Genomic DNA, 11,428 nt, shown 5'->3' with positions numbered 1-11,428 from the left:
TGCTTGTTTTTTTTTCTTTCAAATACGAGTATATACATTTATGAACACTAGGCATACTTGAGTTAATTACTAATGGAAGTTTTTGTATAAAGAAAGATTTAGTAGACAACAGTTTGTAAAAAAATATTTGATACCATTTAATATATATAATTTATTATTACCAATATATAATCTGCCTAACAAACATAAACTTGTTTGAAAATGTTTATTGGACTTATTATTCTTTGTTCTTATGTTAATCTAAAATTTATATATTTAGATCAATTTGAACTGAAAAGATTTACCGCTAGAGATCTAATCAATTCATCAGATTTATTTGGTCAAAGAGTTGTTCCATATTTGAATGGTTTATCATGATATGAATGTATCATTCTCGTATACACACACGTTCAACCATTTGGTGGTAAGATTCTTAACAAAGGTTTAGATGTATTCCTCAAGACATTAATTTCTAATAATATTTAGATGTATTCCTCAAGACATTAATTTCTAATAATATTTAGATGTTCCTAATTTTGTGATATTTTCTAAGAGTAAATTATAGAGATCTCCTATACCATTTTTTATCATCCGAGTTTAAGCATACTTATTACTTATTTTTATTTAAACAAGCTTAAATTATATATATTATTGTATAATTTAAGATTGAAATTTTAATCACCAAACAAAGACCACTTTGTTTTCTAAACAAAATGAAAATGAAGCTTGATTTTTTAGAGATACAAGTATACAACTATACTAAAAAATGTACTGACTTTGTTGAGTACTTGGCCAAAGTATTTGAATTTGAATTTTGAAGATGATTTATGTAAAAGAGGAAGTAAAAGCTCAATTTGATAAAACAGAAATTGAAAAAACACAACTAAATGTTTCATGCTTGTAGTACTCTTTTCAAATGTTAAATATATAGTATTAGAGTGTTTTTAGATGGTTTTTATGCAAAACCAAAAGCTTATTGTGTATTCACATGAAGATTGTTATGGAAGACTCAGTTTACATGGAGTTGAGAGTATTTGAGTGTATATAGCTGGTTTAGATCTGGTTTGCTTAATGTATTTGGTTTAGTTTGCTTTGTATTAAGCTTAATCATGTACAACGTTTACAATAGAATGAAGAAAATATATTTTTCAACTCTCTCGTTCCTGTTATGGGATAGTTGAGATATAGTATAGGAGTGTCTAGTTACTTTGATTATACCATAATAAGATTACCTTTGATTATTGTAAGTGTTTTTTTTTGCTACCCATAATCTTTGTAAATTGATGAATGCCTCTATCTAATCCCTTAAATGAAATTTGATGGATTTTTCCTAATCACGCTCAAGTTTTCTTTTACGCTCATATATATGTTTTTAATTATTATAATTTGTTTACAATATCCGTAATCCATTTAAGTTCCATATATTAGATGTCAAATATTGAATATCTTTGTAATATTATATTTTCCCATATAGAAAAATAGTCTGTAACTTAAAATCATGCCATAGTTGTTTTTCTTTAGTCTTTACAACCAATCAAAGTCATATACACACGTATATAATCTTTGTGTTGTTAAAAGAATAGATATTTTTATATAGAAATTCCTACATATATATTGACTGAATGTAATTTGGTTAGCTCTCTTTGACGTCTCTCAACAAAAATCCACGCATGTTTGGATTTTCTTTTGTCGAGTTTTGTAAGTCCTCATGAAATAATCTTTTCGAGGCGGTTTAAGACTTCTTTTAAGAATGGAAGGCTCCTTAAAGATCTAAATTCCATTTGCCACACAAACACAACACATGATTTCTTGCAAATTAAAAGACTTATGAAGCTTGTAAGTTATCAGATTTCAGGCCCGTCAACTTGTTTAATTTGGCTTACAAGCTTATTAAAAAAAATTATGACGAACCAGTTGGAACCTCTTCTCTAGTAATGCATTTTGTCAAACCAAATGCTACTTTCATCAAATAAGAGAGCTTGGATGAAAATGTGTTGTTTCAAAGATTAATCACCTCTGATCTTCGTTAATGCTTAAAAAAAAAAAAAAAAAAAATTAATGAATATCATTTATTATTCTTATCTGGCCTAACAAATCATAATGTTCATTGGACTTATTATTCTTAAGGCCCATTTATTTTCCAGAAAAGCCCAAACAATATTTCACGTCCTCTGTTCCGTTCGACTCTCATCAGAATCCGAGACTGAGCAAATCACGATCACCGGCATGAAAAACCCCACGACTCTGTAGATCAAATAACTCTTAGTTGTCATACCTCCCCCCGGATTCGTTCTCATTTCCTATCAAATGGCGTCTTCAAATTCGCTCATGGACAGCTTGTTCCAGCGAAGCCTCGGGGATCTCATCAAAGGTATACGTCTCCAGCTACACGGAGATTCCTCTTTCATATCTAAATCCCTAGACGAAATCCGCCGCGAGATCAAATCGACGGATCTCTCCACGAAATCCATTGCGTTACAGAAACTATCTTACCTCGCCGCACTCCACGGCGTCGATATGTCTTGGGCAGCGTTCCACGCCGTAGAGGTCGTGTCGTCGTCTCGCTTCGCGGATAAGAGGATCGGTTACCACGCCATTGCTCAGTCGTTTAACGATCAGACGCCGGTTCTGCTTCTGATCACGAACCAGCTCCGGAAGGATTTGAATAGTTCGAACGAGTACGAGGTGAGTCTAGCTTTGGAGTGTTTGTATAGGATTGGAACTGATGATCTAGCTAGGGATTTAACTTCTGAGGTTTTTACGCTCTTGGGGAGTAGTAGGGCTTTTGTTAGGAAGAAAGCTATAGGTGTGGTTTTGAGGGTTTTTGATAAGTACCCTGATGCTGTTAAGGTGTGTTTCAAGCGTCTTGTTGAGAATCTGGAGAGCTCTGATCCTCATATTTTGTCAGCTGTGGTTGGAGTGTTCTGTGAACTCACCACAAAAGATCCCAGATCTTATCTTCCTTTAGCTCCTGAGTTTTTCAAGATTCTGGTTGATTCGAGGAACAATTGGGTTCTGATTAAGGTTCTTAAAATATTTGCTAAGCTGGCTTCGATCGAGCCTAGGTTGGCGAAGAAAGTGGCTGATCCTATCTGTGAACATATGAGGAGGAACGTGGGAAAGTCTTTGCTATTTGAGTGTATTAGAACAGTAGTGAGTAGCTTGAGCGATCAGGAAACAGCTTTGAAACTTGCGGTTGCAAAGATTAGGGATTTTCTTGTGGACGATGATCCGAATCTCAAGTATCTTGGTCTTCATGCCTTGTCGATTGTTGCTCCAAAGCATTTATGGGCAGTTTTGGAGAACAAAGAAGCTGTCGTCAAGGCTCTGAGCGATGAGGATCCAAATGTTAAACTTGAGGCTTTGCATCTTTTAATGGCAATGGTGAATGAAGATAATGTGTCTGAGATCTCCCGTATTCTTATGAATTATGCTCTTAAGTCTGATCATTTGTTCTGCAACGAGGTTATAGCTTCCGTTCTACTCGCATGCTCCCGGAACTCATATGAGATCATAGTTGACTTTGATTGGTATTTGTCTCTTCTAGGTGAGATGGCTAGAATCCCATATTGTCAAAGAGGGCAAGAAATTGGGCATCAGTTGATTGATATTGGTATGAGGGTCAAAGATGCTAGACCGGAGCTAGTTAGAATTTCTCGAGCACTGCTTATTGATCCTGCATTGCTTGGTAATCAGTTCTTGCACCCTATATTGTCTGCTGCTGCTTGGGCTTCAGGGGAATATGTCGTATTCTCTAAGACTTCTTATGACATTGCAGAGGCGCTTCTGAAACCACGTACGTCACTCTTACCGCCTTCAATTAGAGCAATCTACATACATTCCACTTTCAAAGTTCTCGTCTTCAGTCTCAAGGCGTACTTCTCAGCCCAGGAATCCACTTCCTCGCCCTTGGTTGAGGAGTCTACTAGCTCTGTTTCTTCACCGGTGAATGCTTTCACATATAAATCTATATCGAGTCTGGTGAATATGATTGAGCTAGGGCTGTGGTCGTTGTCTGGGACCCTGGACGTTGAAGTGCAAGAGAGAGCTAAGAACGTTCTAGGATTCACCGGTATGATAAAGCACAAAATAGCCGAGGAAGTAACAGCCCAAGGGAGTGAAATAGAGGCTTCTAGAGCTGTAGCATTCATGGAAGATGTCTTCTCAGAGGAGCTTGGCCCTGTTTCTTTAACTGCACAGGAAAAAGTTCCCTTGCCGGATGGGTTAGGGCTGAAAGAGAATCTTGAAGATCTACAAGAGATTTGCGTAGAATTTCTCAAACCAGTTGTGGACTCAAATTCGAATTCGTTTTCATCCTCAGAGAAAATCAGCTTCTCTGTTGCTAAACTTAGAATCAGTGATCAACAAGAAGTCTCATCATCTTCATCCCATCCGCCTGAATCTGCATCCTTACTTGCGGAACACAGAAAACGCCTTGGCCTGTACTACCTTTCCTCTCAGAAGAGCGAAGACCACAATGATAGCAATGGCAATAACAGCACGCTGAACGATTACCCACCAGCGAATGAGATATCAGCGGACTCATTTAACCTCAAGAAGAAGATGAACCAATCAAAACCGAGACCTGTAGTGGTGAAACTGGACGATGGAGATGACTTAAAGATGAAGCCAGACGCTAGTATTAATGATGAACCTCTGTCTCGTGCGATCCAGACAGCTCTAATGGGGAAAGGGAAGGAGAAGGAAAGAGAAAAAGACAACCACGAGAGAAGTCTTGATTCAGGGATCAAAGAACAGAGCTCGAGAAAAGAGAGAAGAAGACGAAAAAGAAAAATGGAGAGAAAAGTAGTAAGCATAGATCACGACGACGATCTGACAAGGATGCAAGTGCAGCGAAACCAGTCGAAATCGTAGATTTTCTCTTATGAGTACTAACTACTAACTAGTTGGAGTTTGTGTCTCAGACCAGACTGGTTGGTGTGTTCTTTTGTACAGTGATTTTCATGTACCCATAATTGATTCTTTTGTGTTTATGAAATATATTATCTAATTATTACGCCAACCTATATCAACAACAACCAGAATAAGATAAGCAAAAATTAAAAATAAGATGCGTACAAAGCATCACCACACATTGTTATTCGCGAAGCGTACAACTTACTTAACTCTACTACAATACTTAATAACATCCTTAAACACACACACAACAAAAGTAAAACTCATAGCATATATAGAATGAGTCATTCTGAATGACCATAAACATCAAACGGTTCTTTGATTATTCAACACCTTGGGATGGCGAGTCTGCAATGGTTAGAGACTTTACGAGCGTTGGGAGTGCTTACGAAGCGACGGAGGCTAGGGTTTCTCATGTAACCACATAGGCATGGCTTCTGCTCTTTGAGCCTAGCACAGCACAACGCCGATGGTGGAGAAGACGACGTTATCGCCGCTGCACATGGGCTTAGTTGCATTGGCGAGCATGTCACGGCTTCAGCCGCGGGAAGTAGGACCAATAAGAGGACCGCCGCGAGGGCAAAAACGGAAACCCATGTGGCCTTCATCATCACCATTTTTCTTTCTTTTGTTTGTATTTTGAGTTGATAGAAGTGTGTTTTGGTGTGTTTGTGGTTTTTGTGTGTGTAATCTCTTCCTATTTCTAGAGTGGGAAAGTGAAACGCTTTTTCTTATTTTATTCTACTTTATTTAGTAGTTTCTATATTTTTATTAAGAAGTACATACGTATATGGATTACAATTACAGATATTTTTCAAACTATTATGCACTTGCTTATAGTGCGGCCTCTTATTTGTTTCTTTTTTTTTTTTTCGATTTTGTATAAAATTTAATTTAGCATTGAAAGAATCCAATAGGCTGGTGGAATATCTAAAGAGTATCAATGCGGGGTTTCTCATCGTAGACTATGTTATTTCTACCCACGTGACCAGACTAATTTAAACATTGCGTAGAAATAAACGAAATAAAATGAAAAAATATAAATATTGTGGACAAGAACCCTAGTGATTGTTTGTCCAAAAAAAAAAAAGACATTAATAGGTAAATGGGGGAAAGAATTCGAATAATGAGGTTACTGATTTCTTAACTATATTCATTTGTTTTTAGTGATTTTTTTCTCGTCAACGTTTTTAGTCTTTTATTCATTGTATTGGTGCTTACTTTTTGCTCCCTCCTTTTTTTTTCTTTTAGTGGAAGTAGCACCACAAATTGAGATTAAATATTTAGAAAACTATAAATAAACTTCTCTCTATTTGTGGACCAAAAAGTAACTAATTGATAAGATTGAATATTTTGAATATTTTCACTAAAAAAGCGCACAACAAGTAAGATATATTCATCAATATAATGAATATTTTTTTTTATAATATGGGTTTATAGAAAAAGGAATTTAACAAAAGAAAAAAAGAAGGTAGGGTCGAAGTGGATGACTTAGGAGGCGAAGAGGACTTTTCGGTGATGGTACTTGTGTCGTCCCAATATTTATTGCCGTCTCCTTTTAACGTCCTGATGATGGAGAAATATGCATATGGTATGGAAATGTCTAAACCTAATTAAAAGTAAAACAACATAACAATCAATTACTAGTAATTTTATATACAAAATGATGATTTTGAGATGAAGCGTGCGTTTGGGGATACGTGTGAATAATCATTGCCACAATCACTCATTGAACATTCTTTTTTTTTTTTTGGCACAGTTATAGTAATTTTAATGAACAGATCATATTCTTTTTGGTGTAACATTTATATGGAAGATTAGCTATTGTATTTCCTGTGGTAACAAGATTTTGCAAAATGGCATTCATAACAATTCATAAAAGCTACAAACAGAAGATAAATAGCTAAACGACCAAGAAGAGTACATCTCATATTCCCATCCATGTAAAACGATTGTTCACGAAAAAATTGCAAAACTATTGGAGTACAACAACTCAACCCATGTTTATTTTTGTGTGTGGTGCGATTAGATTTGTCTTTGGATGAAATAATACTATAATGTAAAATACAAACGAACAATATGAAATGAATTTATAAATTTTATATTTACATTTGTTTGGTACTAGTAATATATAAGAATGGCAATAAAAAGAAATTATGCATGTAAGTAATATGTAACTAGATATATATTATATAGAGAGTAGAGGTATTAGATTCATTTATCATAACCCAATTAAGACCACTTGCGTAAACATAAAACTAAATGGAGAACATGCAATGTTTGGTGTGTAGCTCACATAAAATATGTTCACACGTTGGTTGGTTGTTGTTGTTGAAGCTCATACAAACATGTGTCTTCGACTTTGAGGTTTGAAGTATGAAAAGATCACCACAGAGAAACAAGGCTAAAAAAATAGTATTGATCGAGTAAGAAGCTGGGACGGTGGGTCCAAAACATCGATCGTGATAGCTTTAAGATCCTCACGCCTAGTGAGTAATTTCCGTTTGTTATTATTGCTCTCCTTAGAGGTAAAATATATATTTATATAAATGTTTTTATAGTTCTAGCGTATGAAATATGTCATGTAATATATACATTAATACACACATAAGGAGTAAAGTATATAATTAGGCAGAAATGTAGTAGTGTTATTTTTTCCGTTGACTTTTAGAAGAAAAAAAATTGTGGTTTTTAGTTGTTGGTTTGTAGAAACTAGAAAGAATGCAGAAAATAAAATAAAAAGAAGGAGAATCACATTTGTTAGAAACAATTATTTTGTAGATTGCTGACTTTTTTAAAAATAATTTTCCAAATCTATACTATTAAAAGAGAAATTTTTTTAATAAAAAGACATAGGGTTAGAGATTATTACAATGAAATGCCACTCAAATTAGAATAAAGATATGTAATTCTTGAAGCGAAACAGATTGATATTAATTGGAGCCAAACAGATTGATAGTCCTTAGTTATAATAGCTGAACAAAAATTAAATGATACTAACACATAAAAATCGTGTGCAATTAAATCCTACCATAAAAAGCAGAAAGATTTATTAGATTAGGAAAAACATAATAAAATCAGCATCCCTAAAAATTGCAAACTACCTTACCTAATATCTAAATAATTAATTTCAAATCATTGGTCTTCAAATCTTGAGTACGCAAATATATTCGAATGAGGAAATAATCCAAACGGGTTCAACATCTTTTTTAGTCGAAAATAATATAGATCATATATTCAAAATCTCATATATTTAATATCTACTATAACTACAAGATCAAAATACTAAACATATTCTTCATATCATCGATAATTCAAATTGCAACATTTATGAGATGCGAAATTCATGTATTGTTTCCAAATCCGTATAACTTGCAACCTAATAACAAGGTAATATTACCAAATTATTAGACAACCTGTGTTTTTCAAACAAACTTTCATATTTATATTAATAATATGATTTAGATAATACTCATAATCTTAGGAAAATATTCCATCAGTGAAACCAAATATTAAGTAATAGCAAGATTGTATAAAGATTTATTCTTATCAAAACTAAAAAATATCTATGAATCGGCCAACTTTTGTTTTTTTTGTATAAATATTGCAGTAATCATCTTCAATTCAAAAAAACTCTCAAATCTCTTTTACTCCAAAACACAAACTTACTCTCAAACGAAAGAGAACTTTGATTTACTACAAAATATCAAATCGAAAAAGTAAAACAGGATGTTCTTTATTTTGTTTTCTTTGTTAAATCTTTTTTTTTTTCAGTTTAATCTCTCTTTTAGTATATAATTGTTTGTTCTTTTGACTAATAGCGACGATGTGTTTTTTATGTAGGGCTTGAAGTTCACATCGGTGGAGAACCATAAGGAGTTGCCTCCAGCTAATACAAGGTCAGAAGTTTAAACTTTATTATTTAGAGAGTATAATAGATGCTAATTTTCACAAAATATTATAATGGTTATCTAAACTTTCTAAATATAGGTCAAGAACATAAAGGTTGGTGGAATAACAAGACAATAGATACATGAAGGTACCAATATATGAATGAATTTAATATTTTTTAGCCACACATGATTTAATAATCTCCTTTATAAAACGAAAGTACATAACATTGTTTTGTAGACTAAATAATTTTAATAAGTTGGTTACAAATAGGTTATATATTAATTGGTTACAAGTTAAATATTAGGTGCAAGCTTAATTTATTTTCAGAAGATGTTATTACTAGAGCATGTTGTTTCCAAAAATCTTAAAGAGAATATTCTAAAAAATTATTTTATATCATCTAACTTACCATATTAATTTCTTTTATTAAATTATTCATCAAAGAAAATCTTTTGATATCTAAATTAACATATTAATTTTTTAACTATCATTATACTTCACCTCTCATTTTTATATATGAGTCTATTTTGTATAACAAATAAATTATCATATTATTTATTATAATTAAAAAATAATTTTATTTCCGGATATACCATAAGTTGAATTTTTAAAAACAAATATAAATTGTTCAATCTATAAAATATTCAAGCTTTAGTAATATTATTCTTTAAAAATAATATCTATTGAATTAAAAAAAATTACTGAGTAACGGGTCAAAACTTAAATATTTAAATTCAATTTCATATTTTTTTTGTTGAATTTTATAATTTTATATTATATAATAAACATTAAATAATTTATTTTGAAATATTTTTAAAATGTTGAAACTTGATATAAAAGTTAGAAACTATAAACACTCTAAATTGATTTGTTATAGCAATGTCAATAATATGTCACTATAATATGAAAGAATTCCAAGAAACCAAGTATATTAAAAAAATATATAACAATATATTAAATTACTCATAATATAATAACTCGCTTTTAAAAAACCAAATTTACAAAATTTTGTTTTATAATGACATTCAAGTCATGATGTAGAATACACATTGTTGAAATAACTTCACATATATAAACTAATACAACATATTAAAATTTTATTTTAAAATATAAAATATTCAAAATTTTGTATAAAATAAAATTTAACCATTGTTATAGCACATGTACTTATCTAGAATCATTAACAATATAAAATTTACAAAATAAGTGTCTTTTTTAAAGACATCATATTTAGCATATGATTTTATTACATAATGTTTTATCCCAAAAAAACTTTTAAAAACAATCACATAAATTATATTTTATATAAAATTACAATATAAATAAAATAAATTTCAACCCGTGTTGAGCACGGGTCTTAATCTAGTACTTATATATGTTTGCAGGCGGTAAAAAGAACAAATGTTGTTACTACATATGATGTGAAAGAGAAACATGAAGAAGTTATTGATTCTAAACAATTACACTAATTGATTGTGTTTAGATTTTATATATAGAGGAAAACATCTAATTATATATTAGATTTGTTTATCCATCCCCACATATACCGTAGGTATATATATATGTGTGGTATAAAAAATCAAAATGTTAATAATATATTTTATTAAAAAAATTTGAATTGTAAATTCACATTTTTGTTTCTTTTCATTTAATTTGTAAGCTATTTAAATTGTGGCGATCAGACAAAAGAAAACATATGGCTAGAATTGCCTATAGAAACTGATAGGAACAAATAATCTTAAAGCAAATTTTGAAAGATAATTGTAAATTCAAATAATATAAGGAAATCAAATTTAATTCTACCACATAAGTAGAACTTATCATACCAACTAAAAAGAAAGAATCCCCTAATCTTCGTGAACCATATAATGCGATTTCATATAATCTCCCTAATTAGATTTGAACAGCCATAATTACTGTAACTGTGATAATGCATAAGGATAAATTTCATGAATAAATACCAATGAATAAAGGATATCATATGATATATAGTTAGATATACTATGAAATATGCTATTTTCAATAAGAATAAATAAGTCAAACTACAATATGATATATAAATTATGTTTGGGTTTCTCCCAAACAAGACTTCAGGAATTTTCTTGTGAAAAAAGTGAAACTTAAACGAGTTTCGATTCTTTTTCCACATTAATCTATAAAATTTTGGGTACGTAATATGCTGAAAATATTATATATATATATATATATAGCTATATTTAATTTTCAAAATGTAATTTGAGTAAGTACAACTTTGGAAGGGATAAATACCTATTTTAGGACAATTGTTTCAAAAATTGGGTATGTTTAAAAATTACAGAGTTTGAGACTATCAAAACAGAAAATAATCTTACCCGATCTCTTTAAACATATTTTATAGATCATTAGTGTCAGAAATTACGTTTGTATACAACTTCCATCCAGTTTGGACAATTAACTTGAAGTTATTTTTAATTAATATTTGGATAATAAATAAAAAAGACATATTTATAGATTAGAATTGTTTTTTGAAACGTCTGTTACCCACGGGTTTTGCAAATTCAGCAAGACAAATGCAGATATTGCTCATGTGGTTTTTGGAGAACCGGTTTTTTACGAGTAAAAATAGCAAAATCGTTACGAGGTAGGCCTATCAATGTGG

The 11,428-nt window shown here is 31.4% G+C and overlaps 2 pseudogenes across 1 annotated transcript; one reads left to right on the top strand and one right to left on the bottom strand.

Moving 5' to 3' along the window:
* The first annotated feature begins 2,158 nt into the window (after positions 1-2,158).
* Positions 2,159-5,002, top strand: LOC147920331 (AP-3 complex subunit delta pseudogene; annotated as a pseudogene). The gene has a single exon (XR_015591057.1). The product of XR_015591057.1 is annotated as an AP-3 complex subunit delta pseudogene (transcript).
* On the bottom strand, positions 4,963-5,535 carry LOC104783239 (non-specific lipid-transfer protein 2 pseudogene; annotated as a pseudogene).
* Positions 5,536-11,428: the final 5,893 nt, after the last annotated feature.

Source organism: Camelina sativa, chromosome 19, assembly GCF_030686135.1.
Source record: "Camelina sativa cultivar CO46 ecotype springtype chromosome 19, ASM3068613v1".
Taxonomy (NCBI): Eukaryota; Viridiplantae; Streptophyta; class Magnoliopsida; order Brassicales; family Brassicaceae; genus Camelina; species Camelina sativa.
Note: the sequence above shows the minus strand (reverse complement) of the source record. Positions and strands in the feature narration are given on the sequence as shown.